The 20,820-nt window shown below is 36.7% G+C and overlaps 1 long non-coding RNA gene across 2 annotated transcripts; it reads right to left on the bottom strand.

Moving 5' to 3' along the window:
- Positions 1 to 2,697: 2,697 nt before the first annotated feature.
- Positions 2,698 to 16,759, bottom strand: LOC102913173 (uncharacterized). Of its 2 annotated transcripts, none has more exons than XR_013051143.1 (4): positions 10,146 to 16,759; positions 9,073 to 9,386; positions 7,328 to 7,453; positions 2,698 to 3,605 (listed from the first exon to the last, which is right to left on the bottom strand). It is a non-coding gene; the product is annotated as an uncharacterized LOC102913173 (long non-coding RNA). The 2 variants fall into 2 exon arrangements; XR_013051139.1 differs by having other exon boundaries at positions 9,073 to 9,243; positions 10,146 to 16,751.
- Between the last annotated feature and the right edge of the window lie 4,061 nt (positions 16,760 to 20,820).

Raw genomic sequence — 20,820 nt, 5'->3', positions numbered from 1 at the left:
TTTGGAAATTTGGGCATAGCTTCTCTTACTACTTCCTGCTGGAGAGGGGCGCTGTATCTTATGGGGATACAAAGAAAATTTTAGGATTATGGAATAGTCCATGAGGCTGTATTATCTGTACCAGTTGCCTTCAAACCATTCTGGATGTTGGATCATCTGGGCCATGATGTCATCAGAGATCTTTCAGAGGGTCTTGGCTGGTCAAACCTGATGTATCTTAATCTGGAACAAATCCATATCCTCTGGCTTTCTGTGGAAACAAAAGCAGAAACTCTTTTCCAAAGCAACATATCCTTAAATCCAAATTTTGAAGTCAAGGTACCATTAAAATATACATATTGGTTTAATTTAACATCTTTTTTGATCAAATGTATTTTTGCAGTTAAAAATCCTAAAGACAACACAATCCAGATTCTCTGTGTAATATTCATCTTTACATGGCTTATTTATATTAATTTATCTTTTTTTGTCTCTTTCAAGCCTATGTATATTTTACACACATTGTAAACTACTTTATCTGAATCAGTCTTATTGTGAACCTATTGCTTTAAACTGTAGCATTCTAAGACTGAAACAGTGCTGTGGCTGCTGGCTCCACCCACTTCAGCTTCTCAACATGGCAGCAGTATGTTTTCCACCAGTTCTGTGAGCCATCAAGTCTCAGAAATAGTGGGTCTACGCTTTTATCAAAGCAGCATGTAGCCCAGAAACCTTTTTTTTTAAATACTAGTAAAGACTAAATCTACCATACAGAGTAATGTGCTGCTGGCAGACACCTCATTCCCACCATACTGCTGGTCAAATGCACACGCCAGGAACCCGCCAGTGTTCAAACCTGCGTTTTGTGGCATCTAGCTACCGGAATGAGACATGAAGCAGGAACCTGATTTTGGCTCTGTTTAGAATTGGTTATTAAATATTCTCAGGTTTAAGGTGGAAACTCGAGCCATTGGGGGCCATTTGTTGCTGGAGGGCTTCTCTCAAGTTTCCATCAAGCCCAGCAGTACCACAATCCATGTATAAAATAATCACTCAGACACTTATATTACTTACAACCTGTATGGCCATGGCAGGCTTCTTGCTCACTGTTCTTATCTCTTAAATTAACCCATTTCTATAAATCTATACCTTGCCATATCGCTTGTGGCTTACCAGCATCTTTACATGCTGCTTATCCTGGCTGTGGCTGCAGTGTCTCTCCCTCCTTCTTCCTGTTTCACCAATTCTCCTCTCTCCTTGTCCCACCTATACTTCCTGCCTGGTCACTGGCCATCAGTGTTTTATTGATATAGAGCGATATCCACAGTAGGATTTCCTTGATTTTGAGATATAGTAGGATATCTGAGAGGAGTCTGGATAAGGGTCCAGTATTGATGGTGTAGCCAAAGCCAGAGAGGCCTTGAACCAGACCAGCCATTTATCACAATGAACATTTGAAAATAAAGCTGTTTGGGCAAAAGTGTATGTGGTCTGATACACAACAGCACCCAGTGCAACTATAATGAACAAATATGCAGTGGGAAGATGGGGAGTACAGAGAAGTGAACAGGGAAAAGTATGCCAGAATTGGAGACGTGACAGCTGTGACTGGAATGAGAGAAAACTGCTGACTGACAGCAGAGCTTGTCATTCCCCAGAGGGGTCAGTGAGATATTTGTTTTTTGTTTTTGTTTTTATTTTTGTTTTCATTTTTTCTTTTCTTTTTTTTAATATTAACATTCAAAAGAAGGTGAATTATTTTTATTAAACATGATAAAATGATCACATTTATTTATTTTTATTTTTTTAATTTATTTATTAAATTTAATTTTACATGTCAGCCACAGATTCCCTTATTCTCCCCCCAAGACCTCCCCTGCCTACTCCCAAGCCCACCCCTCATTTCCATCTCCTCCAGGGCAAAGACTAAGCCGAGGATTGAGTTCAACTTGTTAGATTCATTCCAGGCAGGTCCAGTCCCCTTCTCCCAGGCTGAGCCAAGTGTCCCTGTATAAGCCCCAGTTTCCAAACTGTGGACAGATCTCCCAAAACTGAAACTTAACAGAGAAATAAAGGACTTAATTGATGTCATAACCCAAATGTACCTAGTAAATATCTACAGAACATTCCATCCTAACAAGAAAGAATATACCTTCTTCTCAGCACCCCATGGAACTTTCTCTAAAATTGACCACATACTTGGCCACAAAGCAAATCTCAACAGATACAAAACAATTGGAATAACCTCCTGTGTTCTATCAGACCACCATGGTTTAAAGTTAGATTTCAACAACAACAAAAACTACGGAAAGCCCACAATCTCATGGAAACTGAATAATGCTCAACTGAATCACCAATGGGTTAAGAAAGAAATAAAGAAAGAAATTAAAGACTTCCTAGAGATCAATAAAAATGAAGACACCACATACTTAAACTTATGGGACACTATGAAAGCAGTGCTAAGAGGGAAATTCATAGCACTAAATGCCCACATAAAGAAGTTGGAGAAATCTCACACTAGTGACTTAACAGCACACCTGAAAGCTCTAGAAAAAGAAGAAGCAAAGTCTCTCAGGAAGAATAGACATCAGGAAATTATCTTTTTTTTATTTTTTTATTTTTTTAAATTTTACACCATTCAGTTCAACATAATAGCCACAGATTCCCCTGTTCTTCCCCTCTCACCCCCCTCCCCCCAGCCCACCCCCCATTCCCACCTCCTCCAGATCAAGGTCTCCCCCGAGGACCGGGATCGACCTGGTAGACTCGGTCCAGGCAGGTCCATTCCCCACCTCCCAGACCGAGCCAAGTTTCCCTGCATAAGTCCCAGGATTCAAACAGCCAACTCATGCTACGAGCCCAGGACCCGGCACCAATGCACAGCTGCCTCCCAAACAGATCAAGCCAAATGAGTGTCTCACGCATTCAGGAGGCCTGATCCAGTTGGGGGCCCCTCAGCCTTTGGTTCATAGATCCTATGCTTCCATTCATTTGGTTATTTGTCCTGGTCCTTTATCCAACCTTGGCTTCAACAATTCTCGCTCATATAAACCCTCTTCTTTCTCACTAATTAGACTCCCAGTGCTCCACCAGGGGCCCAGCTGTGGATGTCTGCATTCAGATTCCTCAGTCCTTGGATGGGGTTTATGGCACAACTATCAGGGTGTCTGGCCATCCCATCACCAGAGTAGGTCAGTTCCTGCCGTCTCTCGACCATTGCCAGCAGTCTTTTGCGGGGGTATCTTTGTGGATCTCCGTGGGCCTCCCTAGCTCTCTGCTTCCTCCCCTTCTCACCTTCTCATGTGGTCTTCATTTACCATGGTCTCCTATTCCCCTTTCTCCCTCTCTTTTCTTGATCCAGCTAGGATCTCCCACTCTCTTTCCCTCGACCGTCACCCTTCATTGTTCCCACTCATGACCAGGCTGTTCATGTAGATCCTGTCCATTTCTCCGTGTCTTTTTTTGGGGTCCCGTTTTCCAGGTAGCCTCACTGGTGATGTGAGTAGCAGTCCAGTCATCCTTGTTCCACATCTAGCATCTTCCTATGAGTGAGTACATACCATATTTGTCTTTCTGAGTCTGGGTTACCTCACTCAGGATGATTTTTTCTAGATCCATCCATTTGCCTGCAATTATCAAAGTGAGAGGTGAAATCATTTTTTATTTTCTTTTTGGTGGCAGGATACAAGGGTGGAGGGTAGATTTGAAAGGGCAGGGCAATGAGTGGGACTGATATGCATGATGAGAAGAAGTTCAAAAGAATCAATAAAAATTAAGTTATAAAAATACTGTAAACAACGAGTTTGCAAAAGTAATAAAAAATATCTAAAAAATGGAAAAGTTCAGACCATATGAATTATTCCAGACCTTCAGAGAACACAAAGATTATTCAACTGTTACATAAAAGAAAGAAAATAAGGCTCATTAACAAAGTATTTTTGAAGTATCATATTGATACAAAGAACAAAGAAATAATGCAGCAACAAAAAAAATCATATAGACCAAGATCTATGATTCATATAGATGCAAAGTTTCTCATTAATATCGTTTGTTAACATATTCAGGAACTTATCAAAGGATAGTAAAATGGCTGAACAGGTAAAGTTATTTATTGCCAAACATGAACACCTTAATCCACATGGTCAACCTGCACATTTGGATATAAATGGACCCACACAATGTGCATATAAATGTACATGCACATGCACAACTACACACACACACACACACACACAGACAGACACAAACATAAACATAAATACACACTGTATCAAAAACAACCATTCAACATGATCAAGTTGACTTTACTCCAGAGACTCAGTGATGGACTGGTTCAATACCCAAACATCAATCAATATAAATTACATATTATAAATGGACTCAAGAATAGAAAACCCATAGTAATCTGTGTAGATAAAGAAAAGAATTTTTGATAAAATTTATCATCCCCTCATGTATAAAATGCCAAAAAACTTAGAATAGAAGAAATATATTTCAACATAGTAATGGCCATATGTAGGAAAACTGTTGCTTACATTCCACTAGGTAGGGGGAAATCCAATATATTTCCAGGACAAGCAAGAAGAAAATGAACTGACTTCCTCCACTCTTATTTATTATAGTACCAAATTCTAAGATAGAAAAAAATAAATGAACAAAAAAAGCTGTACAAATAAAAAATCAAGTCAAAGTACCTGTTCTTGCGTGATACAACTCTATCAGTGCAAGACTGAAAGTGATTAGGAGCGATCACTTAGATCTGATAAAGACTTTTAACAAAGTGACAGTGTACAAAATTATCAAAACAAACATAAATAGTTTTTCTTTATACCAATGATGAACAAATTGAGAAACAAATCAAAACCTGTGGTATGGAACTAAAAAGTATAGCATAAAAGAAAGAGAATTCATCATATGAATTTTGAAAGGGTTCTATCAAAGAAATACAAATAAAAACTCAAAACTACTTAGGAGTCCATCTTATCTATGTCAGAAAGGCCAACATTTTTTAAAAGAAAAAATGCCAGAGTTGTAACATAGAGAAAATGTGTCTCAGAAACAACAAAAAAGAAAAAAAAGGAAAAAAAAATCAAAAATAAATGTTTGAAGTGCATGTTGAAAATGTTTGAAAACAGAAGATAAGTTAAACATAAAGGGATGTGAAAGGAGTAGATGCAAGTAATGGACAAGACTGTTGAATGAGAATATAGGTAATGTTTTTCTTTTTCTAAATTTCTCCTGGATTTGGGGGTTTTGTGGTCCAAATTGGGTGAAATATAAGCAATATTGAAAGTATAACATTTAATATGAAGTTTCCAAGCTTCTCTTTTGCATACCAATTCTAATTGTATATAAATACACTTAATTGTATAGACTTTGATTCTCCATAATTTTGGTGAATATGGTTTTTATTTATGTGCAAGTTGCTTTATAATAAAATGTATTTTTTTTTAATTTTAAAAATGTGGGGAAAGAAAAACACTGTTAGGATGGAAAACTGCACAGCCATTATTAAAATCAATATGGGAACCATTTAAAAAGCTGAAAACAGAAATCCATATGAACCAGCTATCAAATCTTAGGTATAGACTCAAACTAGGTCAGTATATACTACTAGAGACTTATATACACACAACTACATAGGTACTGGAATATTTGTGGTAATTACAGCTCTATTCACAACAGCTACAGAACAGTTTTAGCCTAGATGCCCATCAACTGAAAATAGATGAGATTGTGATATGTACACACAATAAAATTTCATTCAGCTTTAAAGATGAAATTACAAAATTCACAGTAAAATATTTGGAACTTGAAAATATACTTAAGGAGGTAACACAAGCACAGATAGACAAGCACTGCATCTTTTTCTCATATTTCGATTCTAGTCAAACTCTTAGCATGTTTACCTTGATGTGTATATAAAGGAGGGGAAGGCAGAAAAGAACCATTAAAAGAGGAGCAAGAAAAAAGAGACCTTAAGGAGGGAGAAGCACCAGGGCACATATGGTATCAATATGAAGGAAGGGAATATGAGACTGATTGTGTGGATGCAAAGATGGGGTGGGTAAATTAGGGATAAAGTTAACCAAAACCCAGAATATATGAAAATGCCATTAGTTTGTAAGCTCATTTAAAATTTTATTAAAGAGTTTAAATCAAGGCAGCTTTCATGAGCAGATACTAATGTTCCCAAAAGTTATTGGTTATATAATGAAAGCTGAATTGCTATTATTGGGATACCTCACTAGAAAATGTTGCCTAAAACAGGCCTGGGGACCCAAATAATGTAGGCAATTGTCACTATTGTCATTTGCCCACAAAAACTGGTTGGTAAGACCTATTCCTTTCTTTTTTCTTCTTCTTCTTCTTTTGGCTTTGAGACAGGGTTTCTCTGTGTAATTTTGGTGCCTGTCCTGGATCTTGCTCTGTAGACCAGGCTGGCCTTGAACACACAGATACCCACCTGGCTCTGCTTCATGAGTGCTGGGATTAAAGATGTGCACCACCACTGCCTGGCTAAGACCCTATTCCTAAAGCCAGTCTCATAGTCTGGTCACACAACATAAGGAAAGAAAACTGGGAATAGCTGAAATATAAATTTCTGCTGAATAGCCCTCATTGTAACAAAAGGTTTATGTAGGATTCTAGTGGGAGAATCTTGTCAATAATATTACTCAGCTATGGACACTGATATCCATACTTCAACCATCCATATAACATACACCCACTGGTGTGATAACTGCAATTGTGGTATCAGAGTAACCAATCATTTTCTGATTGATAAGACTTCACATCTGGTACTGTCATCATGTTCAAATATTCATGATGAGAAGGAAATAGGTCCTAGTGTTGTTGCTATCACTGTTGCTCTGTTAACCACAAGATATAACATCTTCCTTAGTACTAGAAAGACTAGCTACACCAAATATTGCCAGGATGGTTATTCATAGGACAAGCTGTAGCTGTGCCATTAGGCAGTGGCTTGTGAGAACAGGAAGACTTCACAATTAGGTTTGTGATGGTAATGATCCTTGGATCAACAGGTTGGTAAAGTGTAGAGGAATAAGATGGAGCCAAGAGAAATTATAGAATATAATAAAGGCTTGAGTTGTAACCAAGTTAGATAACATGAATGACTTGGGGGTTGAATCCCATTATTAAATAAACAGAATGTTGAAGTGAGTGCTTATAGTCTTAGAACTCATGAAGTACAGGGAGGAGGAGCAGATCTTCCAAGTAATCCCTATCTGCATTGAGAATTCAAGGCCAGCCTAAGCTATAGACACCTTGTCTTCATAAATGTAACTGAGCCTCCCTCAACCCCTATACTTAACAGGACACTCACCATTTCTTTTGAGGAACCACTCAATGTAAGTTCCTAGTGACTCTGGATTATCAATAACTTTTGTGTTATTAGGAAAAAATAATGAGACACAAGAACATCTCTGGGATTTCTGATGACATAGATCACCTTAAATGGAAAAACATGTAAATGAATGTCAATATAGTCATAAACCAATTTGATCTGGCTTAGTTTATATGAAAATCAATCAAGTATCAATGAGGTTTCCAAAAATATTTATTATTTTTATTTGAACAAAATATGAACACAAATGCAAAATATTAATATCAGAATCTTCTTTTATCATTTTGATTTACACAAATATAACAGCAAAATGACTGAGGCCAGTAATATTGTAATAAAACCAACAGCAACAATAAAAAGACAAGATTGATTCAATACTTGTAAAGATCAATATTTTACAGGGTGAAAGACTGTCCATTCACTGTGAAATAATGTTTTATAGACATCGAATAATGCATACTATGCTAAATTTATCTTAAAATTGACAAACTAATTGGTTTCTGTAACTGTAACTATAAAAGAAAACTCTCAAAAGAATCATTATGCAGAGTTTAATGCTAATGTTTCATTGCAAAATGGTGAACACAAAGACCCATGAGTACCTAAAAAATGCTGAGATGGAAAGAAATGGAAAAAGCAACAGCAATTGGTTACACAATATCAATTTATTAGCCCTGAAATCATAACACAAGTAAATGTGTACATACTGAGCAGATTGTACCAAGGTACTTAGGACTACATAGATACATATAGTTGTAACAACAATTAATGAATAAACACAAATTTGAATAACAGAAAAGAGGAGTGTGATGGTAAGCCTGGAGATAGGAAGAAGAAGGGGGAATAATGTATGTAATTATAATATAATCTCAAAACAGAAGAAATAATTTAAAAAAAATTAATGAAATGAAATAAATATTTTGTCCCAATGCTCATTGTGACATTACTATATAATTCATCTTTTGGGCCTTAATTTCTCAAGACATAAGTTTTCTAAATTTACATAAGACACATAAATATAGCTTTATGATCACAACTTCACTGTGATAGTTTCAAGAGACATTATTTTCTACATTTGTCTTTGTGTGTAGCATAAATAGTTATAGTTTCTAAGGTGTGGGGATTTCCACAAAACTTTCTTATTAACAATGGGAAATGATGTGTCTCAACCTGGATATTACTGATTCCTGTAGCAGATCCTCTATCAGTGATGTTGGTGATTTTTGTGGCTACTGGTCTTAATGGACAGCTACACACAGCAAGACACAATGGATACAGATAAACCATGGTTGTTGAACAATCTCCCAAATTACAGCATTGGTGCCTGTTGAGGCTGCTTCCCCTATGAGCAACTCTGCTTGGGTGATTCACCCATTAGGTTTCAGCTATATATAGAACCAATTTTAGCTAAATGACTTTGATGACAACAAAACAGTAATATCAACTGTACACAAGAGTTTGAGCTCTACTTTACCTGTATGTGTAGTCCCTGAAAGCCCTACTGTTATAACATAGTTTTTCCGCATTATATCTGCCCAGGATCACTGAGAGGTGGTTGATATTCTGGTACTCTGATACAGTCTGAGGAGGGGACAGATTAGCATCACCTAGTGCATGAAAATCCCAACTTCCCTCTCCAAATCAGGCAGAGTTCCAGGGCCCAATGAAGTAGAATAATTGCAAACAGCATTTGGCCAAAGATATCTCAGCTACTGGACACTGACCTTGGCCTTGGATCTGAAGAAAGACTTGGGGAAAAGATGGAAAGGGAGGTGGGAGTACATGAGGCGTGGTCCTTCTTTATTGATCAATATTGGAAGTCCCCTTTTAGTCTCTATCCAGGGTGTAAGTTCCCAGATAAGCACAGATTGTATCCATTTGGGATTTCCCTTGGTCTGAATCAAGCAGACAATCTCAATCAGCTAATTAGTTCATGAACAAGAAGGAAAAGTTAGTGACACTCATTTGAAGAACCATTCTGTTTCGGTAAATTCAACTATTCCAGATGTTTGTCAGGGATGCATTCATGGTATATGTCCTAGAGATTGGAACATTTTATTTAATACAGTGTCATTAAGATGCATCCATCCTGCACTGTATGTATTGGTACTGCTTCACTTTAGCTTAAATGAATTCCATGGTCTATTTACCATACACAATGTATTTGTGATTATATGCTCATTTGTCAATGAGTGTTTCTCTAGCATTATTCTCTGGGTTATTATCTGATTCCCTTTCTTGCAGTCCACTGTCCTTAGATTTTCCATATTATTGCCCTTTGATGTTAGCAACCTAATACTTAACCAATGTTTACTGCTTCTGCCACCCACCACACTCCTCCCCCAATGACCATGATGCCTTTCTTGGTTCCTTGAGTTTTGAGACTCTTTCCTCTACTTTAAGATCATCCATGGTAATTCTTCTACCTGACGTTGTCCTCTCATCCACATAATCTTACATTCATGCCTTTTTTTCTTGATGCTCTTTTATCTGTTTATTATCATCAATATCTCTTCCACACAGAGAGAAACAAATGCCACAATCTGCTTTAGGAAACACTGTCATTGCCCCAAGGATCAGTTCAGGCACTGCTAGTGCCTAAGCTGCTCCACTGACTACATTGCTTAGGTTAGAGTTCTTCCTCTGAGTGAAAATGCTCTCAGATAAAGCTCTTCGAGCCCACACACCATTGAACACATGAGATATATAAAGTATTCCATTCACCACCTAAATGAAGGATGATTAAAGCCCAAAATCTCCACAGACAGTTCAGGATCATTCTCAATGATGTTCTTACCTGACTTAGGATAACTCACTATGACAGTGACTTCATCTCTGATCACAAACTTATCATGACTTCTTCAATAATTTCTCTTTCATACACTATATCAGGGAAAGGTATTCCTTCAAACCAAAAGTAGGCTGACATCCCAAAATACTCTTTCTTGGTGCTGTGAGAATTCCAGCATTGATCCCCTGTTCAGATTAAAGCAAATGCTGAGAGGTATAATTTATAGTTCAGTAAAAGAATCATTAACATCCCAAAGTTTGTACAAAATGAGCTGCTGATAAGAAGAAATAGAGATTGCAGAAACCAGTCAAAGGTTGCTGTATTAAGCAACTGTGAACTTATTCAGAGATTCTTTTAGATATTTGTGAGCCTGAGGTCATGGCCCCAAACCAGAAACTCAATAACAAGTACTAGGAGATTGAAATGAGTCTTAGTTAAAATATTTTCTAATACAATTAAGCATTCTCAATGGTTTCAAATGTGCAAAAAATTTACAGAGACCATAAAAAAATGTTGCTCTGAAATAAAGTTGTCATGTACAATCATGTTTTTTAAAATAGGGATTGTTTTGGATAAATATAGTGCCTTAGATACACCTCAGCCTCATTTTTCCCCTCCATTGCCTTCCTCTCTTTCCCATATTCATGAATCCTTCCTTAATTTTCACTGCTATGTTGATATGATCACACATTTACATACCATACAGAGTCCATTTAATTCTGTTTGTATGTGACTATATCCTTAGATGAGCACTAGGACCTGAACAACCAATATGAGATTTCCCCTCCTGAGGCAGTTGATTCTACCTTCATTGACCTGCTCTGTTGTGTTTGTATTTTCTCTATGGATAAGACAATGTAAAATTTCCCCTATCATTATTTGGGTAAAAACTGTGCCATTATAGTGGTTCATTTGTATAAATATACTGATGAGTGTTCAAAGCTGTATTGTTCTTTCATGTCTTTAGAATATATCCTATCAAAAGATATCCTCAGGTTCTGTGTTTTTCACAAGCCTTAGGTAGAATGGATTCATTGTAAAAAAGTTTTGAAACTCTGTGGGTATGGTCCTGGTTTTGGGCACCAAAATGTAAGTAAATTTTCCAACTCTGTGGTTTTGGTCCCAGGTTTTGGCACCAAATAATAAATTTTGCAACTGTGGGTGAAAGGTATCTTAACTATTTGGAGAGTCAGATGACAACTAGGACAGCCCTGACAGCAGGAGCTGCAATGAGAAAGCTCAGCCCTAGAGAGTGAGGTATCTGGGATAACTCAAGCTGACAGGATAGCTCAAACCTGGAGGTATCCCAAATACCTTGACTGGCTTAGGACAGATCATCCCTGGAGGGGAAGGTCTCCCAGATATCTTGAGCTGCTAGGACAACTCTGATGACTGGATCTGCAATGAGACAGCTCAGCCCTGGAAGGGAAGGTATTCTGACTGCTCAGGAGAGTTAGGCCTCTAACTTCTAGGTCAGCTCAGCATGAAAGGGTGAATTGAGATCTTCACACCCAAAACTCTTTTGAGAAAGAAATTTATATGGGAAGTAGTAGTCCAGGAGAGTGGCTGCCTCTAACAAGGTTTAGAAAGTAGCCCACAACTGAACATGCAGGGTGCTTTATATAGAGTATCTTCGGCATGGAGTCAACCAAATATTGGTTAGTTTTTTTTCTGTTCAGGGATTGGTTACTTTTGTGGGTTAGGGGCAGTGTTGGTTTTGATATCAGAACCAAACTGTGTTTCTGTTACTGGCATTTCTTGGCATTTTCACACTAATTCTAAGGCTAGGGCATATTTCTTTCACTGACTGATTCTAGGGACCAAGAGTGTTTCTTTGGTAATGGTTTCAGAGTAGGGCATGTTTCAATAATTGTTATAGATTTTCCTATAAGTCCATGAGCAATCTAGAATCAGGTTTGGCCTCATTATCATTGTCAGATGTGGGTTCCATCTGTTGGAATTGGATTTAAATCCAGTAATAATGGTGTTGACTATTCCCATAATATTTTGTCTATTAAGGTACCAATAAATCTGGAAGGTAGGTCACTTGTATAGGTCACAGTATTTGTAGATATATGATATTTATGATTGCTTTTCCCCTCCTGTAGTGTGCAGAGTACCTTCCAGTACTGTTAATGATAATCATTAGAGATGAAGCTTCTTGTTAGACACCAGCTCAGTTTCTCCATATTGAATAATATAAGTTAAGTTCTGTCTTAAGGAATAAGGCCTTATCATCAGGTTGTGGAAAGTAACCAAAAACATTGACAACAGCTTGTAATATTTGGGGGTGTCTATGGGCTCCTTTTTGCCAGATGAAAACCAATACCTGTTACTATATATTTCAATTGACAGCATATAAATTCTAGTTGGGACATGATAATCCCTATATGTTATAATACAATTTAAATTATTTTATTTACTTTAGAAAGCATCTAAATTAGTGGGTTTTCATATGGCTTTTCAAAATACATTTAGTATCAATTTTAGGAAACACTAGCCCCCACAAGTTGAATAAAATTTGATCTTACCTATTATTTTGATATTTCACAAAATTTCATTTTTGAGAAATAGTGAAACTAACATTATAAAATATATGCCATGACAAAAGAGTATCATTTTGAATTGCTTTCTTTCTTTCTTTTTTTTTTTTGGTTTTTCGAGACAGGGTTTCTCTGTGTAGCTTTGTGCCTTTCCTGGAACTCACTTGATAGCCCAGGCTGGCATTGAACTCACAAAGATCCACCTGCCTCTGCCTCCCGAGTGCTGGGATTAAAGGCTTGCACCACCACCGCCCGGCTTTGAATTGCTTTCTAATTAATTATTATTATCTGATACCAAATTGTGGTGATTTGAAACAAAATGCCCAAAAAATGGAGTGGTCATATTAAGAGGTATGACTTTGTTGGAGTAGGATTGGCTTTGTTGGAGGAAGTGTGACATTGTTGGGGGGGGCTTTGTGATTTGACAAATGATCAATCTACTCCAGTAATTCAGACCACATTCTGTTGCCATTGTATAAAGATGTGAGGACTCACAGATTCAGTATTTTATCTGTCTGCTTGCTACCTTTTATGCCACCATAAGGATAATGGGACAAAGCTCTGAATTGTAAACTAACCACCCATTAAATATATTCCTTTATAGGAGTTGTTGATGTCATTTTGTATCTTCATAACAATGGAAATCCTATCTAAGAAACAAATCTTAATTGTGATGGGTGAAGAAACAAGATATTCGGTCTGTGAGAAGTAAATATTCCATTATTTTTGTGGAAAATCTTCTCACTTATAAGAAGATCATAAAATGGGAGAGGCACAATGTAGATCAGTTGTTAAGAGTACTTGTGGTTCCATCAAAGAACACAGATTCCATCTTTAAACCCATATGTCACTGTCAACCATCTGTAACTGCAGTTCCAGGGAATCCAATAATCTCTCCTGGTTTCAACAGGCACCCAAAATGCATGAGGTACACAGATAATCATGCAAGTAAAACACTCAAATATAAAAGTAAAATAAATTTGAAACAACTTTTTAAAATAAGAAATGAAATTAGAATTTTGACAAAATTTTAATATGGATTTTCTGTGCTAATTTAATCATATCCATAATATTAAATTTGTCAATCATTGAAGAGTATATTGCTGGAGAGTGTATTCCCAGTTCATGTTGTTCATTTTAGGTCCTTCCTTTAAGTCTTAAATATTTACTGTAATTAATTTCACTTCCTTTTTCATGACTCCTCCCAGTATAGTTTAATCTATTGTTAAGAGTATTAATTTCTTATTTTTTTCAATATTTTCACTGTTATTTTAAAAGGTCATGGATCTTGTGCAATGCTTTCTTATGGAAAGTAGTGATACAGTTTGAGTGTTTTGTGGAGGAGTCCTTAGAATCTGTGATATGTGGGACCATTTTCTTTCAAACCACCACAACTTGGTGTCAGATGACAATAATTTGTTAGAAAGGAATTCAAAAAAATACTCTTTTGTTATGAGATTGGTGCTGCTAACTGGCTCATTTCCATGACATTGCTCAACCTGCTTTCTTATGGAACCCATTAACAACAACCAAGGGCGAGCACTAAGCACCATGGGTTGGATGTTCCCAGAACTAACTAAAAAAATACATTGCAGCTGAATCTTATGAAGGTACTTCTCAGTTGAATTTCCCTCCATTCACATGACTTGATGCTGTGTGAAGTGGACATAAAACTAGCCAGGACACAAAAACTCTAGCTTCAGCTCAAGAATGTCTATTCCTGATAATGAACATTCCATAGCTTATATAGAACAGGAAGCATCGCCATAATCTTGTCTATGCAATCATCCCAGGGTGCCCTTTTCATGTATGTTCCATAAAACATTTTTTTTCTGGAACTGACCAAATTTTACAGAAGCTGAAATTACAGGTTCCTAGTAAGAATTGTTTCACCTATAGCAAACAGAAGTTTCTGTCCAAGCAAAACAGCAGTGATGGTCACTACTACAAGGAAAAGGGCAGAAATCTATTTAGAACTGAAGCGGTCACATGGCAGATCACTCCTCCCTAACTCATTCCTCATAGTTTCCTTAGTCTGCTTTTCCAAACAAACCAAGAACAACGGCCTAGGGCAAGTGCCTCCAAACCACTGGATTGGGTCCTTCCACATGAATAATTAAGCAAGAAATGGCCAATATGACATAACTATATGCCAGTCAGTTGGAGGTGTTTTCAAAATTGCAACTCCTTCTTCCAGGATGAACCTGGTATATATAAAATTGCCTAAATAGTAACCAGAAGACTTGAGTTTATTAATGAATATACAATGACTTATGTACTGCTACCTATCACTGGACCAAATAGCAAGTCTCTCCTATAAGCTCTATTAGGCATCATCTTTATCTTCTTTCACATCTGTGTTCCTTCTAGAAAAATATTAACTCTTTTCTATTTAAAATATATCAATTGCCTATAGCTTTTCTATGCTTTGTACAACCAACTGGTCACTTCAAAACACATATGCATATGATCAAAATTGAATCAATATATTAGGTGTGATATATTATATATGTATACCAATATAAATGCATCCCAATTTTATATATACATACATAACATATACATTTATCTATTATATCTGTAAATATATAAGATATGTAAAAATTCTTATGAATTTGGGAAATGAGGACCACAAGAGGAGGGAAGTAGCAAAACAGAGAGAAGGTAAAATGTAATAATTATAATATTTGTGTAGGAGTTTCTCAACAGACTAAAAGGGAATAAAATAAAAAACCTATCAAACAACATATAGCTAGAGAGTCATATTAGATCATATGAAAGAAACCGGAATTTGGACTTAGAAATTAGTGTATGCCATTGCTCAAGGCTAACTTACTAAAGTAGAAGTAATTTATTCTTGACTTAACTCTAATCAAGCAATTGAAAGACCAGCATGACAAAAACTTCAAGTCCTTGAAGACTGACTATTGCTGGAGAGCTTCTCTCCAGCTTCCACCAAGCCCCACAGTCCCACAATCCACATATAAAATAATCACTCAGACGCTTATAATACTTATTAACTGTATGGGCGTGGGAGGCTTCTTGCTAACTGTTCTTTTATCTTAAATTAACCCATTTTTATAAATCTATACCTTGCCACGTGGCTGGTGGCTTACCGGCGTCTTTACATGCTGCTTGTCCTGGTGGTGGCTGTAGTGTCTCTCCTAATTCTTCCTGTTTCCCCAATTCTCCTCTCTCTTTGTCCCACCTATACTTCCTGCCTGGTCACTGGCCATCAGTGTTTTATTTATATAGAGTGATATCCACAGCACTTCCCCTTTTCTTCTTTTTTTAAAAATGAAAGTTTTAATTTTAACATAGTAAAATTACATATAACTAAACAATTATTGAGCAAGAATTACAGTTACAATATTAAAGATGTCCTATCTATCTTATATTTGTGAATTTAAGGTTTTCTATCTAACTTATCTTTTATCATAACTGAGAAAATTACAACTATCTAGTTTTCAACCACATCAAAGACCTGAGAAGGAACATAATGGTACCTGAGAAATGGTAGATGGATGCAAGCAACTTTCAGGAATCTTGCAAGAGTAGACCAAGAATGCTGGCAGCCTGGATAGTCACCTAATGTTTCTCAGCATTGTTGGTGCATTCAAATTGGCTACAGGCCTAGAGTATCTGACAGATCATTTTCAGAAGCAGGATTTCTGAGAGACCATCTTACCCTGTCTTGGCAGAGTAGAGTGGTCACTTTCCTTGTGTCCCGCTTGTCCAGAAAGGACAGCAATACATTTGTACTGTCAGCCATCAAGGCAAGGGCAGTTCTTTGCCCTGTAGGCTATTTTGTACCAAAAAGACAAACTTCCAAATGGAAATGTCTTAGAAGCCCAACATTCTCTCGGGATCAATTGGTGTAGCCAGGAGCAATTGTCTCACGTCAACAGAATTTTAAGTTATTTAAATGCCATATTCTCTACGTCTATGAAGTGTTTGAAGATTACCTATCTATCTGAAATATATATATGTATACCTAGAAGACTTAACTAACATGGCTACAAATATGATTATCATAGATGACTAATTATTAATCTATTTTTAATTATCCATTAAAATTTTAAATGAGTTAAACATAATACCTCAAACAAGAATAGAAATATATATATATATATATATAGTATAACAAAATTAACTTCAAGTTTATATCAATAAACAAATTTATACCAATGTAAAACATTTTAAACATAAACTAAAATCTATACCAATGTAAAGCATTTTAAACAAGTTGTTCTTTAAAAGTAGGTTCATTAATCTACCCTTTTGTCTTATCATCTCTATATCCTCCTATATATCTATATCAAATCCCCTTTTCTTTTTTAGAAAGAGATCATATTCATAATCAACCTGTTTTAAATAAAAATATTGTTTTTTCTCTGTCCCACACCAGAGGGCTCTTCTGATTTGGGGCACAAGAATTTCTTAACCATTTTTTTTAAAGCAATATGTCTGGGTCTAGAGGGGTAGTGAGCCAATTCCACCTCTAAAGCCAGCTTGGTATATTTGGGAATTGGGGCATAGCATCTCTTACTACTTCCTGCTGGAGGGGGCTGCTGTATCTTATGGGGACGCAAAGAAAATTTTAGGCCTATGGGGTAGTCTGTGAGGCTGTATTGTATGAACCAGTTGCCTTGAAACTGTTTTGGATGTTGGATCATCTGGGCCATGGTGTCATCGGAGACCTTTCTGGGAGTCTTGGCTGGTGAAACCTGATGTATCTTAATCTGGAATAAATCCACAGCCTCTGGCTTTCTGTGGAAAAAAAGCAGAACCTCTTTTCCAAAGCAACATATCCTTAAATCCAAATTTTGAAGTCAAGATACCTTTAAAATATACATTTTGGCATAAATCAACAACTTTTGTAATCAAATGTTTTTCTTCAGTTACGAATATCAAAGAGAACATAATCCAGATTCTCTGTGTGGTAGCCATCTTTATGTGGCTTATTTTTTTATATTACCTTGAGCCTATTGCTTTAAACTGCACCATTCTAAGACTGAAATGGTGGTGTGGCTGCTGGCTCCACTCATTTCAGCTTACCAACATGGCATTTTCTGCCTGTTCTGTGAGTCATCAAGTCTCAGAAATAGTGGGTCTAAGCTTTTATCAAAGCAGCGTGTAGCCCAGAAACCTCTTTTTTTTTTAATACTAGTAAAGACTAAATCTCCCACACAGCCTAATGTGCCTCTGGCAGACACCTCATTTCCACCATACTGCTGGTCAAACGCAAATGCCAGGAACTGGCCAGTAGTTCAAACCCGTGTTTTGCGGCGTCTAGCCTCCCATATGAGACATGAAGGAGGAACCTGTTTTGGGCTCTGTTTAGAATTGGTTATTAAATATTTTTAGGTTTAAGGTGGAAACTTGAGCCGTTGGGAGCCTTTTGTTGCTGGAGAGCTTCTCTCCAGCTTCCACCAAGCCCCACAGTCCCACAATCCACATATAAAATAATCACTCAGATGCTTATAATACTTATAAACTGTATGGCCATGGCAGCCTTCTTGCTAACTGTTCTTTTATCTTAAATTAACCCATTTTTATAAATCTATACCTTGTCACATGACTGGTGGCTTCCAGGCGTCTTTACATGCTGCTTGTCCTGGCAGTGGCTGCAGTGTCTCTCCTCCTTCTTCCAGTTTCCCCAATTCTCCTCTCTCTTTGTCCCGCCTATACTTCCTGCCTGGTCACTGGCCATCAGTGTTTTATTTATATAGAGTGATATCCACTGCAAATGACTATCATAGAAGACTAATTGTTTTATTAAAATTTAATTGAGTTGGATGAACATAATACTTTAAATTAGAGTAAAATACATATAGAGTATAACAAAATTAACTTTAAATTTGTATCAATAAACTAAAATCCATAGCAATGTCAAACACTTTTAAATAAGATGTTACTTTTTAAAAGTAGGTTCAACAATCTACCCTTTTATCCTATATATCTATATCAAACAGCTCATGCTGGAGAGGAGATAGAGTAAGGGGAACACTCTTCCATTGCTGGTGGGAGTGGAAAATTGTACATTCTCTTTGAAAATCATTGTGGAGGTTACTCAGAAAACTGGAAATCAACCTACAAAAAGACCAAGCTATACCACACTTGGGCATATAACCAAAGGATGTGCAATCATACAACTATGATATTGTTCAACTATGTTCATAGCAACTGTATTTATAATTCATGAAGAATTGCTTAGTCTTATTGCACCTTCATTGGCCATGATTTTTTGATACTCATGGGAGACCTCCCCCTTCCTAAACAGAAATGGAGAAGGAATGGTTTGAGAGGGAGTTTGGGGGAGTTCCTGGGAGGTGAAGAGGGATCAGAAACTATGGCTTGAATGTAAAAATATACATGAGTAAATTTATTTTAAAATGAAAAGAAAAACAAACAAACCAAAAACCAAATCTTGTCAAACACTCCGGGCATGGATATGCTCCACTATCAATAGCAGCATTCTCTCATACCAGTCAAACATGTCATGCCTCAGATCCAACCTACTTGTCCCACTTTACTACTCCATTTTCCCAACATCTCCATTATTTGTTCATCATAATGGCATAGGGAACTGGGGAGTGTCATGCAGTATATTATTTTGCTGAAACAGCTTTACTTACTGATAATGTACTTTGCAATGAGCTGTTGGTCTGGTTCAGGGTCTCCACATTTTGTTACAGCATCAATACTGCACCCTCACCTAGACAAATCTTGGATATGTTACTATCACTCACAGTAATGGATATCCTGTGACTAGATTCTGAAGCACCAGCCCTTTTCACCTTCACCACCAGCTCAAAGGTAGGGACAATGTTGGGGTGACCCAACTCAAAGCCCTAGATTGGGCCTCAGTGAGTGGTAGCTGAATTATTCAGTGATGGTCTTTGCTGTGCCTTTTCCCACCCCAGAGGTGATGGGCAAGGGGCAGAGCCAGTCCTGACTATTTTTAATTTTCCTTTTATTTTATGTGTAGAAGTGATTTTCTTGCATGTATGTATGTGTTTGTTACAGATGTCTGTTGCCCCAAGAATCTAGGCAATGGCATTGTGAATTGTTATACAGGTACTAGAAATTGAATCCTGGTTCTCTACAAGAACAGTGAATGCTTTTAACTGCTGAGCCTTATCCCCATCCACACTTGATTAAATGTTTAAATCATCATCTTAGTTTAATTATGGTAGTTTTTAAGCTGTCTAGAAATTCATTCATATGTCTTAGATTTTTCCAGTTTAGTGGAATGTTCTTAAGGTAAACTCTAATAATTTTCTTAATTTGTTGCTTTTCATAATGACTCCATTTTTGAATCTTACATATTCAGCATTGGATTGCATGCTTCCTTTTGGATAGTTTATCTAAAGTTTGTCAATATTGTTTATATTTTGAAGGACCAAAATCAATTTCATTGACTCTGTGGTTCGTTTCCTTTTCAACTGTTTGCATTTCACTGATTTCATTAATGTCAGTGCTTTCTTTCCAGCTCCTGATTTTGATTTGTAACTTGTTCTTTTTCCAGAGTCTTAAGGTGAACCATTAACTAAATTATTAGAAATCTCTTCAATATTTTAATGTAGGCATGTTGACCTTTAAACATCTCTCTTAGGACTATTTTCATTGCATCTCACAGATTAAAGTACATTGATTGGTTTTAATTTTCATGTTATTATAGGAGTCTTTCTACTCTTGGATTCTTCAAGAAATCATTCATGATTATGTTGTGAGTTGTTAAACCGCCATGAGTTTCTTTACCTTCTAGTGTTTCTCTTGTTTATTGAAGTTATTTCATTGTTGTCATGTACAATAAAAGATAATATTTCAGTTTCCCCATATTTGCTCCCATGTTCTTTGTGTCTTAATATATGATCTATATTAAAGAAAGTTCCATGGGCTGCTGAGAACAATTTGTATTTTGCAATGTTTGGATATACTGTTCTATAGTTGTCTTTTCAGGCCATTTTACCTTTGATTTCATTTAAGTCTGTTTACTTGTTTGGGGATGAAAGACTAATTCTTAGAATGAACTACTATGATACCTGGTGATAGACTTTGGCTTTACATCTAGTGGTATTTTCTGTGTAGTACTGTGTGCACCTGTGTGTGGAACTGTACAGTTCTCTCCATGA

Source organism: Peromyscus maniculatus, chromosome 1 (assembly GCF_049852395.1).
Source record: "Peromyscus maniculatus bairdii isolate BWxNUB_F1_BW_parent chromosome 1, HU_Pman_BW_mat_3.1, whole genome shotgun sequence".
Taxonomy (NCBI): Eukaryota; Metazoa; Chordata; class Mammalia; order Rodentia; family Cricetidae; genus Peromyscus; species Peromyscus maniculatus.
This window is presented reverse-complemented; position numbering and strand designations above follow the sequence as displayed.